Raw genomic sequence first — 18,765 nt, 5'->3', positions numbered from 1 at the left:
TAACCCACTGAGCAAGGCCAGGGATCAAACCCGCAACCTCATGGTTCCTAGTCGGATTCGTTAACCACTGCGCTACGACAGGAACTCTCAAAGCAAATTTTGAACTTGTGTGATAAGTCGAACTCTGAATGCAAAGTCCATTATCTTTGTCTCTCTATTTCCCCCAACAGCTACTGTAGATGCTCCAAATCAATTGTGGGATTGTCTTGCTCATAAACTATCATCATCTCTCCAGTGAAAGACTCTCAGATATCTACATTTTAGCAGACTACATTTGGAAACCCAAAAAGAGAGTAATTACTTCTGTGATTCCTTTTGATTTATAAGAAGTAAAACGCCACCTGTCAAATTCCAAACCTATGCATATTGTTAGTGTTTAATCTTATTCACAATATATTTTGGGGGCGGGGAAGACCATGCCCATGGCCTGCATAAGTTCCTGGGCCAGGGATCGAACCCATGCCACAGAAGTGACCCAAGCCACAGAAGTGACAATGCTGGATGGTTAACTTGCTGAACCACCAGGGAACTCCTGTTTAAATCTTTTTCACAATTTTTTCATAATGTGTTGTTTTTTTTTTTGTTTTGTTTTGTTTTTGTCTTTTTGCCTTTTCTAGGGCTGCTCCCGTGACATTTGGAGATTCCCAGGCTAGGGGTCTAATTGGAGCTGTAGCTGCCGGCCTACGCCAGAGCCACAGCAACGAGGGATCTGAGCCGCATCTGCAACCTACACCACAGCTCATGGCAACGCCAGATCCTTAACACACTGAGCGAGGCCAGGGATAGAACCTGCAACCTCACGGTTCCTAGTCGGATTCGTTAACCACTGCACCACGACAGGAACTCCAATGTGGTTATTTTTTGAAGTATTGCTGCATAAGAAAAAATTTTTAGGATTTCCCTTTGTGGCTCAGAGGATTAAGCACACGACGTTGTGTCCATGAGGATGTGGGTTGAATCACCCCTGGCCTCACTCAGTGGACTAAGGATCCAGTGTTAACAAAAGCTGTGGCATAGGTGGTAGATGCGGCTCGATCTGGTATTGCTGTGGCTGTGGTGGGGGCTGGCAGCTGCAGCTCAGGATTCGACCCTAGCCCAGGAATTTCCGTATGCTGCAGGTGCAGCCATTAGAAAAAAAAAAAAAAGTAGGAAAAAATTTCTAAGCATAAGTTATATTTCACTTAGCAAAATCTGCCTGACCCTTGCTTGGTCTTATGACAGTTTTCCTGTGTAAGTTGCACCTGACATTGATACACAGGGCCAGACTCTGAGCACCTATACTTCTGCGCTTTGCATGAGGACCTGCGGGAGAAGAAGGCAATCGATAACCATACTCATCCCTTCCCATCTCTAATTTGCTTCATTCTAATTTTCTGCCTAATGAAATCAATACAGAAGTTCTGCTGTGGCGCTGTGGGTTAATGATCTGGCTTGTCTCTGTGGAGGTGCTGGATTGTTCCCGCCTGGGCAGTGGGTTAGAGGGTCCAGTGTTGCCACAGCTGCTCCATAGGTCACAGCTGCAGCTTGGATTCAATCCTTGGCCCAAGAATTTCCATATGCCAAGGGTGCGGCCATAAAAAAAAACCCCGAAAAACCAAACAACAACAACAACACAGCCGGCCATACGGTTTCCAGCATTCAAACAACAACCCTTCTAAAGGTTTTGTCCTTAATTTTTCTCAAACTTAGAGGAGTTTTAGGATTCCAAAGGTTAAAAAGGCCCAACTGTTAAACGTCTCTTTTTTTGGTTGTTGTTGTTTTTTGTTTTTTTTTGTTTTGTTTTGTTTTGTCCTTTTTGCTATTTCTTGGGCTGCGCCCGCGGCATATGGAGGTTCCCAGGCTAGGGGTCGAATCGGAGCTGTAGCCACCGGCCTACGCCAGAGCCACAGCAACGCGGGATCCGAGCCGCGTCTGCAACCTACACAGCTCACGGCAATGCCGGATCATTAACCCACTGAGCAAGGCCAGGGATCGAACCTGCAACCTCATGGTTCCTAGTCGGATTCGTTAACCACTGCGCCACGACGGGAACTCCTCTCTCTCTCTCTTTAACATATGACCAAATGAAACATATGGCAATAAATCGATAGAGACTTCAGATGAAAGCTAACATTCAAAGGTAATTGTTAATATTCTGATGTCTTTATAGATGTGTCTTTATGCATTTTTCTACGTGTATCTTTTTCTCTCTCCATAGATGAATAGATGATTGACATATATATATAATTACACACAGCCATATAGATACACACACTAACATACACACACATATATCTGAACAAAATCAACATCACATATACACCATACTGGTTTGTTTTTTTTCTGTTGCACCCTCACCATCCAGGGATTGAACCCACGCCACAGAGGCAACCCAAGCCATACCAGTGACAATGCCAGATCCTTACCCTGCTGTGCCACCAGAAAACTCCCATACTGTTTTAAAACTTGTTTTTTCCCTTTCAATAAATTACTGAGACGTATATTTAGATAATACTGTAACACTCCAACACACATAGAGACATTCAGATTTTGGTGAAAAAGAAACAAAATACGTATATAAAAATACTAAAGACGGAGTTCCTATCGTGGCTCAGTGGTTAACGAACCCAACTAGGAACCATGAGGTTGCGGGTTTGATCCCCGGCCTTGCTCAGTGGGTTAATGATCCGGCATTGCCATGAGCTGTGGTGTAGGTCCCAGATGTGGCTCGGATCTGGCATTGCTGTGGCTCTGGCGTACGCCAGTGGCTAAAGCTCAGATTAGACCCCTAGCCTGGGAACCTTCATATGCTGCAGGTGCGGCCCTAGAAAAGACAAAAAAACCCAAAAAACCAAAAAACAAAAAACAAAAATAAAATAAAAATATTAAAGACAAATATAGGGAGAGGCCCTACATAAGCTGTGAAAATGAATTCATAGTATTAAGAAATTAGTTTCTTCTAATTCCAGTTTTTTTACTCTGGTAAACTTTGAAAAATATTTTTCAGACCATAACATTTTTTACAGACACATAACTAGGAAATTCTCCTATTATCATGCAAAGCTTAAAGTTTGCAAAATCTGGTTTTTGCTGCTTCTTCTTCTTCTTTTATTTTAAGCCTTTTTATTTAACTTATTGACCCCGGTATTTTTGCTACATCCATTCCTAGGATCAAATCGTTATACTTTTCAAAAGCATTCCTTTACCTGAGGTCAAACAAATGTGAAATATGAGGAAGTTATAAATAGACTGAAATCTAGAACAACCATAACCCTGATGTACTTTATCTAAATTTTTCTAACTTTGAAGTGCACCAAATACAGAAAGAATGCCGGGCTTTTCTTTTCCAGTCAGAGAAACCACACACACAAAAAGAATAAAAACTGATCTCTTTCTCATTTCTGCAGTCATTCTCTCAATCCCAAAAAAGAAAGTGGGGGAGGATTTAGGTCAATCCAATAAAAATAAACTCTTGCTACCGTTTATTGAGAAAATAATTCCTTGAGATTTTTTTTCCCCCCAAAGAACTAAAAAAAAAAAAAAAAAAAAAAAGAAAGAAAAAACCAAAAACCATAAGAAGATCTCTGGCTTAGTTTATCTCCTAGAAGAAAAATTGTTTACCATTTGTTTATTTTGCAAAAATGACCAATAACAAGTGGGCCCATAAAATTCCCCCCTTTTTGTGTGCGGTGGGAAGGAAGCAGGGCCAGGCTAAGTCTGGTCTGCAGCTGGAATATAATTTGCTGTCTGGAATTGCCCAATCTCACCTGACTCTATGAGACTCCCAACATCCATGACCTGTGTCCCAGATGAATAGCCCAAGTGGGGGCTTGGGTTGGATGACTGGCGTGAGTCCAGGCAATGGAAGACTGTGGAGTCTAGACTTGACCCTCTGTGCAGGAGACTGGCTGATGGCTCCAGTGGTCCCCTGCCCCTTGCCCTTTGACTTTGAACTTGGCCACTGCCAGTGTGTCAGCTCCAGCTCTAGGCCTTTGGAGGCCTTACATTTTTCTGCCACCATCATGAGAAGAGCACGTCCCGGCAAAGCCCAGCAGGGTGAGGAGGAGGCGGGGAGAGCAGCTCCATGGGAGCTGTTCCGGCAATTACTGCCCAACCCAAGACAGACCACACACTGGGGAAAGTTGCAAGATGAACGCTTTAGGATTTCAGCTGCTTACCTGCTTAGCGCATTTGGGAACCAGGTACTCTCTGGCATGTGTTTGGAAGTGTTATGTTCTCAAGGGAAGAATCTCAGAGAATTGCCTATGTTCTAGAGATTTACCATCATTGCCTTTTTAATTTTTACTGTTTTTGTCTTTTTAGGGCCACACCCACAGCATGTAGGAGATTCCCAGGCTAGGGGTCAAATCAGACTACCTACACCACAGCCACACCAATGTGGGATCCAAGCCACATCTGTGACCTACACCACAGCTCATGGCAACGCCGATCCTTAACCCATGGCCTGAGGCCAGGGATGGAGCCCACGTTCTCATGGATACTGGTCAGGTTTGTTAACCACTGAGCCACGATGGGAACTCCCTGCTTTTTCTTTAATAAAGTTGGAAAAGTGGGGGGAAGAAAAAAAAAAAAAAAGACCCAAGACCTGAAGTAGAAACAAAGCTGTCCCAGCAGGAAGCAGAGCCTCCAGCCCAGTCCTGTCTGGCTGAACCTCAGCCGACATACAAACACTTCCCAGGCATGAATACTCATTGTTTTAAGACCCTGAGTTTTGAGGGGCTCGGCTGTGCTGCATCATTGCAGTAATACAAACGGATACACTTTTTGTGTGTGTGTGCTGTTTTAGGGCCGCATATGTGGCATATTAAAGTTCCCAGACTAGGGGTCGAATTGGACCTGCAGCTGCTGGCCTACACCACATCTACGGCAATGCCGGATCCTTAACTCACTGAGCAAGGCCAGGGATCGAATCTGCATCTTCATGGATACTAATGGTCGGGTTGGTTACTCTTGGGCCATAACAGGAACTCCCTGATACACTTTTTAAACCAAAAGATCATTTTAAAAACTTTAAGAACCTCTACTTTAGGGAGTTTGAGGGCTGGCCGTGTACGGGACAGACTGAGACGGGGCATAGAGAGTACATTTATATGGATGGCAGGTTTTAAGCCCAGAACGAGTGTGGAGACAGCAGGTCAGGGAAGCGGGGATTGGCCGTGGGATGAAAGAAAAGGCTGAATCAAGGAGGAAGACGGCAACATTTTACACCAGAGAGACAGCAGAAAGGGCAATAACTTTGAGGAGTTTGAACTTTGGACATGATTTTGGGAAAAATGAGCTCACTTTGTGCCACAGTGGGTTTAAAGTGACATCAGCATAAAAAGAGGCCGGCTTTGGAGTTCCAGCTGTGGCTTAGTGGTAATGAACCTGACTAGTATCCATGAGGATGCTGGTTTGATCTGTGGCCCCACCAGTGGGTTAAGGATCCACATTGCCGTGAGCTATGGTGAAGGTCAAAGACACGGCTTGGATCTGGCATTGCTGTGGCTGTGGTGTAAGCCAGCAGCTGCAGCTCTGATTCGACCCCTTGCCTGGGAACCTCCATATGCTGTGGGTGTGGCTCTAAATTAGAAAAAAAAAAAAAGTGGCTTGCTTTTTTTTTTGTTTGTTTTGCCATTTCTTGGGCAGCTCCCACGGCATATGGAGGTTCCCAGGCTAGGGGTCGAATTGGAGCTGTAGCCACCGGCCTACGCCAGAGCCACAGCAACGTGAGATCCAAGCCGCGTCTGCAACCTATACCACAGCTCACGGCAACGCCGGATCCCTAACCCACTGAGCAAGGCCAGGGATCGAACCTGCAACCTCATGGTTCCTAGTCGGATTCGTTAACCACTGAACCACGACAGAAGCTCCAAAAGTGGCTTGCTTTAACATGGACAGACAGGGTTGCTAATCCTGGCTGGGCCTCTTGCAGATTACGGGGCTTTTCCGAGTGGCCTAGACTCCCTGGGCCTTAGTGTTGCCCTGCAGCACTGCTAGGGGCTGTGAGGAAGGTGGGAACCAGCAGGCAGGAGGCGAGATGGACGTCTTGGTCAGCCCAGGCGCTCTCCTTTTGGGAATGCCCCTCCCCTAAAACCAGTGGGGCTGCCATTCACACGGCCACCTTCTCTGCCACCATGATTGACCCGGGGGTAGGCATGTGACCATTTTGGGGGTAGATATGAAAGTTTGATGACAAAGGGCCCTCTCCTTCAATGAAGACACTGTAAGCCCCTGATGGTACCACCATCTAGGCTGCTTTGGGGAGAGATTACCTGAGAATGCAGGTAGCAGAGAAAAGCAGAGATGAGAGGTGGAGTGAGATGGAGAGAGAGCCTTAATGATGTTATTTGAACCCCTAGATCGAACAGAGCAATTCAATAGCCTTTTCAGCTACATGAGCCAATGCGTGTGTGTGTGTGTGTGTGTGTGTGTGTGTGTGTGTTTGGCTGCCCCAAGGCATATGGATCCTAGGTCAGGGATTGGATCTAAGCTGCAGTTATGACCTATGCCTCAGCTGTGGCAACGCTGGATCTTTAGTCCACTGGGTGGGGCCAGGGATTGAACCTGCTTCCTAGTGCTCCAGAGATCCTGCCAATCCCATTGTCCCATTGCACCACAGCAGGAATTCGTGTGTGTGTGTGTGTGTGTGTGTGTGTGTGTGTTTTAGGGCTGCACCTGCGGCAAATGGAAACTCCAGGAATAGGGGTTGACTTGGAGCTGCCGCTGCCAGCCACAGATACAGCCACAGCCACACGGGATCTGAACTGCGTCCGTGACCTACACCACAGCTCACAGCAACACTGGATCCTAAACCCACTGAGCAAGGCCAGGGGTCAGACTTGCATCCTCACAGATACTAGTCGGGTTCTTAACCCACTGAAGCACAACGGGAACGCCCAGATATTTTTAATTAATGTAGATTGAACTGGGTTTTCAGCTCTTGAAACTAAGAGTCCTAATTCAGCAGGTATTCGAGAAACAATAGCTAAACAACACTTAATAGGGAATTGCCACTAAGCGCTTGCCTGACTTCATATTTCATGTTTCCTTTTGTAAATGACTCGAGACCAGGGGGCAGCAGAAAAGGTAGAGGAGTCTGCATCAGTGAAACAGATGTGGATTCATGGGCCTTGAAAACAGTCATGACAAGAGTCATACATCGGATATGAAGATATACTGCAAAGCCATAGTAAAAACAAGACAAACCAAAAACAACAACGAGGTGTTGGCAGAGGGAACAGATAAATAAATGTGTGACAGAATAAAAAGTTCAATAAATGATCCGTTTAAACATGAGATCTGATGTATGATTGTCAACACCACAAACCTTGGGGAAAGGACAGCCTTTAATGGATAGCGTTAGAAAAGCAACTTACTACGTGGAAAAAAATACACACTACATACAGGGGTCAATCTGGGATAATCTAAAATGTGAAAGGCAAAAACATAAAACCAACAGAAAAAAATGTCAGATACATTTGCTATCTTGAGGTTGAGAGGAACTTCCTAAATCCATTCTAAAAGCGCAAAGGGAGACAAAAACAGATTTGAAGCCATCAAGATGAAAGCGTTCTCATCAACCAAGGACACCACAGACAGAGCAGGAGATGAGAACTGTCACATCAAAATCCAGAAAGGAAGAAATAGGTAGAACAGAGGTCAGCAAGCCTGGCTCAGAGGCTAAACGCAGTTCTGCCACCTGTTTGCACACAGACAGTTGTACTGGAACGCAGCTTCCCCCCCTCACTAAGCATCACCCATGCCTGCCGCATGCTGCAGCTGTGGGGCTGAATTAGTGCAGCAGAGAACATATGGCTTGGAAAGCCTGAAATGCTCTCTGGGCTTTTACAGTAAAGTGCGTTGACATCTTATCTAGAATATACAAGAAAATTAACCCAAAAAAGTCAGGGATCCAGAATTCCCGCTGTGGTGCGGTGAGTTAGGAAACTGACTGCAGTGTTTCAGGACATTATGGAAGTGTGGGTTCGATCCCTCCTGCCCGGGGCAGTGGGTTGAAGGATCTGGTGTTGCTGCAGCAGCTGTAGGTCACAGCTGTGGCATGGATTCAATCCCTGGCCTGGGAACTTCCATATGCCACAGGTGAGGCAGGGGGTGGGGGTGGGGGTGGAAATTCGAGAACCCAGTAGAAGAATGGGTCAAGGATATAAATGGAAAAATAGGAAGACATGCTCAAACCCACTGCTAGAGACAAGCACATATTATGTAAAACAAGATTCCAGAGTTCCCGTGGTGGCTTAGTGGAAATGAATCTGACCAGTATCCATGGGGATGCAGGTTGGATCCCTGACCCTGCTCAGTGGGTTAAGATCTGGCATTGGCGTGAGCTGTGGTGTAGGTTACAAAGGCAGCTAGGATCCCGAGTTGCTGTGCCTGTGGCTGTGTTGCAGGCCAGTGGCTGCAGCTCCGATTCGACTCCTAGCCTGGGAATCACAATATGCCATGGATGTGGCCCTAAAAACACCAAAAAAAAAAAAACAAAAAAAAAAACCCCAAAAACAAGATTCTACTCTACACTGGCAACATAGGAATAATTAGAAAGTCAGGTGATAGCCCAGATGTTTGGAATAAATAAATAAACTTTGTATTCACTACTTAAAAAAAAAAGTCAGGTGATAGCAATTATTGAGAAAGGTGTAGGGAGATGGAAATTATCGTGCAATTCAGACAGGAGTGTAGACTATGCCGACTTCTGGAGAGCAGCTCAGCAGAACTCAGTAAAACTCCTATGTGTACACATGCTTATGTGGCCCAGCAATCTCACGCCTCGGGGCAACTCAGGAAGTTTGCCCAGGTCTCTAAGGGCAGGTGTATGAGGATGTTTGTCCCTGCAGTTTGCGGGAACAGGCATTGGAGTCAGCCTAGCAATATCAAAGGGAAGGGCAGAAAACTGTGCTGGGTGCGACCTGTGGGGGCTACGCAGCTGTGAGCAAAGAACAAGAGGCACCCACAGCTGCATGGGCAGGTCATGCTGTGGAGAGAAAAATGGAAACAGAATGAGACCCAGAGCCCAACACTATACGCATGGACGCATGTATGAGTGTGTATAAAATACATACACAAAAAACAATTCTGTGTACTTCTCAGAATTCTGTACGTATTCGAGGGCAACACATAATATACTACAGGAGAATAAAGTGGCAGTGAGAGGGAGGCTTGGAAATTGAGAAAAAAAATAAAAGGGCTTTATATATATATATACACACAAGATGGCAGTAATGGAATTAGCTAAATTCCGAACAGGTGGATGTGAACTTTCATCAGAGAAAGTGGGGGTGGCTTGCAGGCTGACTAGAACTTGGGTGATGGGTGGGACGAGAGATGCTTTGCGAGTTCTCCATAGAAGGTTATCCCTGGAGTTCTAACGTGATGACTTTCCTAGGTATAAACATGCAACTTTACTGGCTCCTCCACTGCAGGATATTCCGTTTGTACAATTTATGGCCTCAGAGCTCCGCCTCCACCTCTCTTCACCCTGCCCTGTGACACTGCAGCGGGATCCCAAAAGCATTTCTGCTTTGCCTCCTGTCCCAGCGGTCAGTTTCATCAGGCACAGGCATGGGAAGGACACTGCAAGCAAAAGAGACCTTTTTTCTCCCCTGACTCCAGCGTCTTTCTTGCTTTTACAGAGTAAGAGCCATTGGGACCAGCGAGAGACCCAGTAACACACACCCTCCAGGAAGTTTCACTGTCACTCCAGGATATTTCACCAGCACCCCAAATGGTAGTTCCCTGCTTTTCCAGGCACCCCTCCCCGGTACCCCAGCCAACTACTACCCCATCCAGTGGCCACAGTTACCCCCTCTCCAATGACTCCTTAATCTGTCTGTCTTCCATGGATATTTTGCCTCTGCTCTAAGAGGTAGTGCTTGCTCCCTCCAGCTGTGACGCCGGCGTCTTTAGAGTTCTTGTTACACCTCTTTAGAGTTACCTCCCCTTTATTTTTTTTATGATCTCGCCATTAAATTCTCCCTGTTCAAATTACTGCTGTGGGTTCTACCTTCTCACAATAAAACAGCAAACAACAACACAGTGCAAGACTTTCCATACTTCTCACCCTTCACAGCTAACTTTCACTGCCTCCTTTGCCTGTTTTTCTTTTTTGCTTTTTTAGGGCCGCACCTGTAGCATATGGAGGTTCCCAGGCTAGGGGTTGAACCAGAGCTACAGCTGCCTGCCTACACCACAGCCACAGCAATGCAGGATCCCAGCCACATCAGAGACCTACACCACAGCTCATGGCAGCGCTGGATCCTTAACCCACTGAGCGAGGCCAGGGATTGAACTCGAAACCTCATGGTTCCTAGTCGGATTCCTTTCCCCTGCACCACAACGGGAACTCCTGCCTGTCTTCTTGGTTCTTTGCAAATGAAACGGAGATATCACTGATAAATTCCTGTCCCAAAAGGCATATGTCAGACCTTTTCTTTTTTAATCGCTTCTCCCTGATACCTACCATGTTTCAGACCACTCCTTTCATTAAAAATTTTTTTAAATTAAATTACAGTTGATTGACAGCGTTGTGCCAATTTCTGCTGTACAGCAAAGTGACTCCATCATACATACACATACATTCTTTTTTACGGTTTTTCCATCATGGTCTCTCCCAGGAGACTGGATATAGTTCCCTGTGCCATGCAAACAACCTGTTTATCCATTCCAAATGTCATAGTTTGCACCCACAGACCCCCAAATCCAAGTCCGTCCCACTCCTTCCCACCTCCAGACTATCCCTTTTAAAGCCAGTGTGACATGTTAGCACACGTGAGGCTTCAACGACCACCTTCACTCACACAGTCACCAATTCCTCCTAGACCTCTCTCCCAACCCAGAGAGGGGTCTGGTGTCGCCTGAGCACCTGTCAGCGCCCACGGCTCCCTTGCAAGCCCCACAACACCGAGCCGTCACTCGCCTGTGCCTCCAGGTGTCCTGGCCAGCGCTGAGCAGCCAGGGGCTGGCACTCCAGCAGGAGCTGCACCTCCAGACTGGCCTCGGCAAAAGGGGGTGACCCTGGAGACACAGTCGGCCAGCCCTCCCTGTGGGCTCTTTCAATGTGAGATGGAGAGGAAGACTGCATTGGCCACCAGAATGGAAAGGAGACAAGGAAAGCCAACCTGCAGAGCCCTGGCTGCGCTCACAGCGGGGGGAAAAGCAGCAGCACGGAGACGAGTCACAGAAGGAACCGAGAGGCAGCGGCGCCCTGTCGCATGTGAGTGGAGTTCCTAGAACCGGCAGCAAAGGACACCCCAGGCTGGGCAGCTGGAGCGGCTGGGAGCTTCTGCTTGTCATGAAGAACATGCCAAGGACATCCACAGGGGCTAGATGTTGAGATGATTTCCTGCCTTTCCTGCCTTTTTTTATTGGCTGCACCTGCAGCATATGGCAGTTCCCGGATTAGGGATTGAATCCAAGCTACAGCTGTGACAATGCTGGCTCCTTAACCCACTGTGCCGGGTGAGGGCGGGGTGTTGAACCCTCACCTCTGCAGTGATCTGAGCCACTGCAGGCGGGTTCTTTACCCACTGCGCCTCAGCGGGAACTCCCCTGTCTTTCCTAGTTCTCATGCCTCTCTCCGTTCATTCATTCATTCTCCCTCTCCCTCTCTCACAGAAAAAGTTTTCTTCAGCCTTTTCTCCCCGTGACTGTAGTGAGAGATGCTCATTATCATGGTTTCTTTACACTAAATGCTGCCACCTGGGGAAAGAAACCCAAAACCAAAAGGGTCTTTGCTCCTTCCAACCTGAAGGGGCTTAACAACATCCCCTCCGAGCTTCAGATCCATCTAGAGCCAGCTACCAAAATGCCTGTGGGAGACCCTTTCCTGGATGTCTGTTGAATGACTGTGTGAATGTACTCAAAAGCAGGCACATAAAGGAGGCATGAGCCAGGGTGGGATGCGGTGAAGCAGCAGCTGGACAGGCAGGTAAGTGCCTTCAGACTGCGCCTTGCTGCAGATGGCAAAAGATTCAAGTTTGGTTCTCAGCCACCAGTGGCCATCGGGGACACCTTGATGGCTTGTTGACCCTCAGCGTGCAGGGCCCCCCCCCCCCCGCAGAGTTTCTGAGCCAGCAGGTCTGGGGCTGGGCCTGAAGATGTGCATGTGTAACAAGCTCTCGGGGGATGCTGATGCTGCTGGTCTGGGAACCAGGCTGAGAGCCACGGGAGTTGCGAGAAGTGAGCGGCTGAGAAAATCGGGTACCTCAGAGGCTTGGCATGAAGTCCTGGACAGATTGGGAGAATGTCTCTGTTGTCAGTGCAGATAGTAATTTCCAGAGAAGAGCAGATTGGTAGCTTCCTGTGCCCTGAAAAAAGACCCCCAAACCCTCCGATTCCTGTCTGCTGGGAATACCCCATTGTCAAAAGCTGCAGGCAGCATGGGGTCCTCTTCATTAAAGCTGTCGTCAGTGGCACTGCCCCAGTGCCCAGCCCCGACGAGGACAGGCGGAGTGGGTTAGCCGGCCAGTCAGCAGCTGTCGCCTTAGAATCCCGCACTTTTAACCAAACCCTCAGGTCAAAAGCCTTCAGTGCAATAAAGGCATTCGTGGTCTGAATCCATATTTCAATAGAGCAGAAACTGAAAATAATCCCAATCCCTTTGAAAGGTGATGAAGAGAGTCACCCCCTGCAAACGGCTGTTATTCGTGGTCCCTCTAGGCCAGAGTCAAAACAGGAAGGAGGCAGCGAAGGCTCTAGAGCGCCCTCAGGTGGACATTTTGATTTTAATTCTGTTCCCACTTGGGAGCACACTGTCCTCACTTACTGAATAAGCCCGCTATTGTTTGCCTGCTGGTTGAATTTCCTAGAGTTGCCGTAGCAAATGACCACAGATCAGGTGGTCTTAACCAGGAGTAATTTCTTCTCGCACAGTTTTGGAGGCTAGATATCCAAAATCAAGGGGTCAGAAGGCCATGGTCCCTCTGAAATTGCAGGGGAGGGTCCGTCCTTGCTTCCCCCCAGCTTCTCGAGACCTGCTGGCCCTCCTTGGCGTTCCCTGGCTCTCAGCATCACTCCAGTGGCTGACTTAGTTGTCACATGGCATCTCCCTGTGTGTCTCTGTCCCCACAGGGGGTCTCCTCTTCTTAGAAGGCCACAGGTTATGCTGGAACAGGGCCTGCCCAGCACCAATGTAGCTTCATCTCTCTCTTTTTTTTTTTTTTAGAGCCACACCCTCAGCATACGGTAATTCTCAGGCTTGGGTCGAATTGGAGCTGGAGCCGCTGGCCTACGCCACAGCCACAGCAATGCCAGATCTGAGCCGTGTCTGTGACCTCCACCACCGCCCACAGCAACACTGGATCCTTAACCTACTGAGCGAGGCCAGGGATCGAATGTTCGTCCTCATGGATACCAGTCGGGCTCATTACCACTGAGCCAGGACAGGAAGTCTGTCCTCATCTTAACTGATTACATCTTCAAGGACTCTATTTCCAAACAAGGTCACATTCTGCGGTACGGGGTGGGGGTGGCCATGGCTTGTCCCAATAAGTCATTCCTTGTACACAATAACAGGTACTCGAAGGAACTCACAGGCTGTGTGCTCCAAGGCTTACAGCTATGTGGAATTTGGGCAAAGCAACAGGCCTCTAAAAGGTGAGGGCATCAGAAGGCCATACACGGTGGTGGCATTTCTCAGATTCTCAGTTTGCTAATGATCTGATTTCCTGGCTGTTACCCCCCAGATTGGAAAGGCTTTAGAATAAAAATCTATCTAAGCTCTAAATATAAAGCCTAACAGAATAAGCACTCAAATTGAGTACATGCTTCAAATATTGTTAAAAATGTTTATAGTGCTGGATCCTTTTTCTGCCCCATTGTGAACTGTTAGCTGCCACAGAATGAGCGAGAAAGTATTGTACTAAAGGAGCAGATATTGGTTTTCCCACCCCAGAATGAAGGACATGGATGCAGAGCATGAGGGAGGGCTGTGGGTGATTGAGCTGGGACCACAAGCAGCGTTTTGCCACAGGTAGATTAAATACAACAAAGTAGTAAACGCTGGGGCAGAAAATGCTGGAATGTTGGCAGAAGTTCAAGTAATAGTGGGTGCCCGGGGATGCAGACGTGAAGCTCAAGTGACCTTGGAAGGAGGTCAGCTAAAAGGGTGACTTCCGCTCAGCCCAAGACAGGTTGGACCAGACCCACAGCGTTGGCTGCAAACTCCCCCACTTACACATTGCAAAATAGAGATGCTAGGAAAGCTGACCAAGGTTTGGAAATGGGCAAGAAATTACTGGTATCCTTCCCATGAAATGCGGGGGTGTTGTCCCCCAGACCACCCAGGAGTGCCAGATCCTCTAAGATTGTCTCTGGCTGGACTAGTTAGGGTTAGGGTTATCCATAGGGTATCCTTAGGGATAGGTGTAAACTTGGAGGAAAGGGAGAGTCATGCAAACATGTCCTGTCTCTAGCAATGCTGCTGGGTCCCGCTCATGCAAAAGAATCTTGTCTGGTAGAAAATATAAATCCTGTAGGTCTAAATCTCATTTGCACTGGTTTCTAACTTCTTAATTGTTCTTTCATTAATTACTACATTAAGTAGAATTAATATGTTAAGCAAGCACTTTATATTTGTCTGAGTCGTGTAACCTTTCAGGATATTACACTTTAATGGGTAAAGAGGGAAACAGGTGTGAAGTGAGAGTGCTGTGGGTGCCTGGAGGCTCAAAGCTTCCACAGGGAAGTACGTAGCTACGGAGAAAATCAAGCCACGGTTGGGAGAAGGGGTGAGAAAGGAACCTGCTGGGGAAAAAATTGAGAAGAGTTGACATCTCTCATTGGACTTTTCCAATCCTCTTCCCTCTGACCCCCTAGCACCCTAACTCTCCTCATCTCACTCACTTGAAGCCACACAAATCTTTTCTCTGAAAGACTCTCCCTCCCATTCATTGCCAAAATCCCAAATTCCACCTTCCTTTCCCAGTAAGACTTTCTGCTCAACTAGGAGGCTGAAAATGTCTCAGTACAATTCATTTTTGAGAAAAAAAAATTTTTAACTTTGGTTTATGCCAAACTGGTAAAATTGCGATAGACTACGTAACAGATTATTTATCATTTTAAGAGCATAGTTTAGTGGCACTGAGTATAGTACTAACACTGTGTAACTGCCATGACTCTCTGTACCTTTTCATCCTTCCAAACACCAACTCTACCCATGTAACAGGACTCCCATCCCTGGTAAGTCGTCTTCTACTTTCTGCCTGAACGAATTTGACTACTCTACATACCGTATTAATGAAATCATACAATATTTGTCCTCCGTGTCGGGCTTATTTCCTTTAGCAGAATGTCTTCGAAGTCCACGCACATTGTATTGTAGCAGGTGTTGGAATTTCCTTCCTTTTTAAGACCGAATATTCCGTGGTGTGGATACGCCACATGCCATCTGCTCCTCTGTTGCTGATTCTTTGCAATGTTTCTATCTTTTGGCTGTTGTGAACACTGCTGCTCTCAATTTTTTCTCTATTAAATTACTTGGTTAGAAGTAGCTTAAAAAGATCTCTCACTGGGGCAGTGTGTGCAATTTGAGGAACAGAAATTCTGCTTTGCCCTGCCCTCATCTTCTCAGAAACCAGGCTCTGCCACCTGGCATCCCGCTGCTGGGAGATGGCCATTCTGAGCACACATTCCTGCAGAACATGCCAAGGGGACATGCGCTACCTCCTTTCTGTCTCCATCTTATTAGCTGGTATGTTCGTTTCCTAGGCCCGCCGTAGCAAAGTACCACAGACTGGGTGGTTTATAAACAAACAATCTCCTCCCTGTTGTGAGGTCGTTAAATCCAAGATCAAGGTGTTGGCAGGTTTGCTTTCTCCCGAGGCCTCTCTCAGTGGCCTGTAAAGGGCTGTCTTCCCTCTGTGAGTCTGTGTCCTCACCTCTTCTTATAAGGACACCAGTCCTATAGGATTTTCGCCTCTTTAAAGGATCTATGTCCAGTCTACATGGGAGAAGAATCCGAAGAAAAAATGAACATGTGTACACGGATAACTCACTTTGTTGTACAGCAGAAATTATCACAACCTGGCAGATCAACTAGACTTCAATAAAACTTTTTTTTGTCTTTTTGCCACTTCTTGGGCTGCTCCTGGCACACGGAGGTAACCAGGCTAGGGGTCAAATCGGAGCTGTAGCTGCCAGCCTACACCACAGCCACAGCAATGCCAGATCCGAGCCTCATCTGTGACCTACACCACAGCTCATGGCAACGCTGGATCCTTAACACACTGATCAAGGCCAGGGACCAAACACGCAACCTCATGGTTCCTAGTTGGATTCGTTAACCACTGTGCCACGACAGGAACTCCAATAAAACTTTATTTAAATAATAAAAAAAAAAGGACTTGTGTCCAAACGCAGTCACATTCTGAGGTCCCGGGGGCTTAGACTTCAACATACGAACTTGGGGAGGAACACAGTTCCTCCTGAGCAGCTGGTAACCAGATTGAGAGCAAACACCTCTCACACACCCTGGAGGTTTTTGGTCTGCTGATGCGGTGAAACAGGGTTTATGGCGTAGGTGCTCACTTTTTTGATGTAGCCTGGAATCTCCTTAGTTTAGTTTGCTAGTCTGGTCTTTTTCTTTTTTTTTGTCTTTTTGCCATCTCTTGGGCCGCAGGTATGGCATACGGAAGTTTCCAAGCTAGGGGGCAAATCAGAGATGTAGCTGCCAGCCTACACCACAGCCACAGTAATACCAGATCCTTAACCCACTAAGCAAGGCCAGGGATCGAACCCGTATCCTCGTGGATACTAGTCAGTTCATTTCTGCTGAGCCATAATGGGGAACTCCAACGGGACCAGACCAAAACTGCAGAAATTCCTGAGAGGAAACTGCACTAATTCATTGACTCAAACGCACCCTAGGGCAGGGCTGCTTCCTGAGAAGAATGTCACTTTCTCTAAGCAGGTGGCGGGGGCACGTGCTGTGCTGCAGTGAAGGTGGGAGGGGAGGTGGTGGCGGACTTGGCGATTTTGGCTAAATTGCTTAACTTACCTGGGCTTCCGTTTCCTCCTCTCAAACACGGGCCAGGAGCCAGCAGCACTGCGTCACCTGGGGCCGAGGAGACGTGCAGAAGCTCTGGGCCTGTTCCAGGCCTCCTGAATCAGAATCTGCATCTTAAGATCTCCAGGCAATGCACATGTGCAGAGGAGTTTGAGAAGCTCTGATTTGAGACTCACTGGGTCTGGGGGTCACAGAGGGAGACCCAGGAGCAGGTCCCTATGAGGCAGCTTCTCCCCTCCCTCACTGCCTCCCGAGAGAGCAGCTTGCGGCAAATATGTTCGTCCCCGCTCCTCAGTCACTGTGAGCACACGCAGGAAAGGCTCCCTTCTCATAGGCAGCTGTTGCCCCATTCAGAGCAGAAAGCAAGGGTTCAAGTGCAAGGGCCCCCCGCCCCCTCCCAGCTACTAATGCTTGGTTAACAGACCCGCGGAAGGAGCGAGACCAACAGGATTACTGGGTTAACCTCAGGACCCCTCCCCTGACCTCCACCCTCCCATCGGCCATAGACCCGTGTTATAAAAACGGAGAACTGAACCCAACAGCAAAAACCCAACAATCTGATTAGAAAACGGGCAACAGACATAAACAGACATTTCATCAAAGATGGCAAATAAGGGAGTTCCCATGGTGGCTCAGAGGGTTAAGAACCCAGCATAGTGTCTATGAGGACACAGGTTCAATCCCTGGTCTCACTCAGTGGGTTAGGGATTTGGCATTGCTGTGGCTGTGGCATAGGCCTCAGCTGTAGCTCCAATTAAACCCCCGGGCTGGGGAACTTCCACATGCCACAGGTGCGGCTGTAAAAAAAAAAAAAAAAAAAAAAAAAAAAAAAAAAAGGCAAATAAACACCTGAAAAGATACCCAGTATCAGTAGCCATAAGGAAACTACCAATTAAAACCACAATAAGGTGTCACTACACATCTGTCAGAACATAAAAGACTGGCGAGCATTCCCCAAATGGTGGCAAGAACGTGGAGAAACTGGATCATTCATGTGCTCCAGTGGGGATATAAAATAGTACAGCCTCTCTGTAAAGTCATTTAGCAATTTCTCATAAAACTAAACCTGTAACTACCACCTGACGCTGGGATTTCACTCTCGGGCACTTATCCCAGAGAAACGAAAACCTACGTTCACATACAAATCTGTACGGAAATGTTCAGGGAGGCTTTATTCCTAACAGCCCCAAACGGAAAACGGCCCTCGTGGCCTCCACACGGGAAACAAACTGGACCATCCGCCCTCTGGAACGTCACTCAGCAACAGAGCAGAGTGAACGGCTGACCCACGAAACAAGCAGGATGACTTTCCAGAGACTTAAGATGCTGAGTGAAGAAAGCCCGTCTCATAAAGTCACCTAGTGCTTGAGTCCATTGAAAAGACCTTTTTTTTTTTTTTTGCGTTTTAGGGCTGCACCTGCAGTGTATGGAAGTTCCCAGGCTAGGGGTCAAATCAGAGCTACAGCTACTGGCCTACACAGACGGAGACCCATTCATTGTCCTCCCTCTGCCTCCCACCTTCCATCTCATGGACAGTGGCCATCCAATGGCCACATCCTCTCCTATATTTTATTCACTTTTTTTTTTTTGTCTTTTTGTCTTTTTGTTGTTGTTGTTGTTGTTGCTATTTCTTGGGCCACTCCTGCGGCATATGGAGGTTCCCAGGCTAGGGGTTGAATCGGAGCTGTAGCCACCGGCCTACGCCAGAGCCACAGCAACGTGGGATCCGAGCCGTGTCTGCAACCTACACCACAGCTCACGGCAAT

Source organism: Sus scrofa, chromosome 11 (genome assembly GCF_000003025.6).
Source record: "Sus scrofa isolate TJ Tabasco breed Duroc chromosome 11, Sscrofa11.1, whole genome shotgun sequence".
In the NCBI taxonomy this organism is placed as follows: Eukaryota; Metazoa; Chordata; class Mammalia; order Artiodactyla; family Suidae; genus Sus; species Sus scrofa.
Note: the sequence above shows the minus strand (reverse complement) of the source record.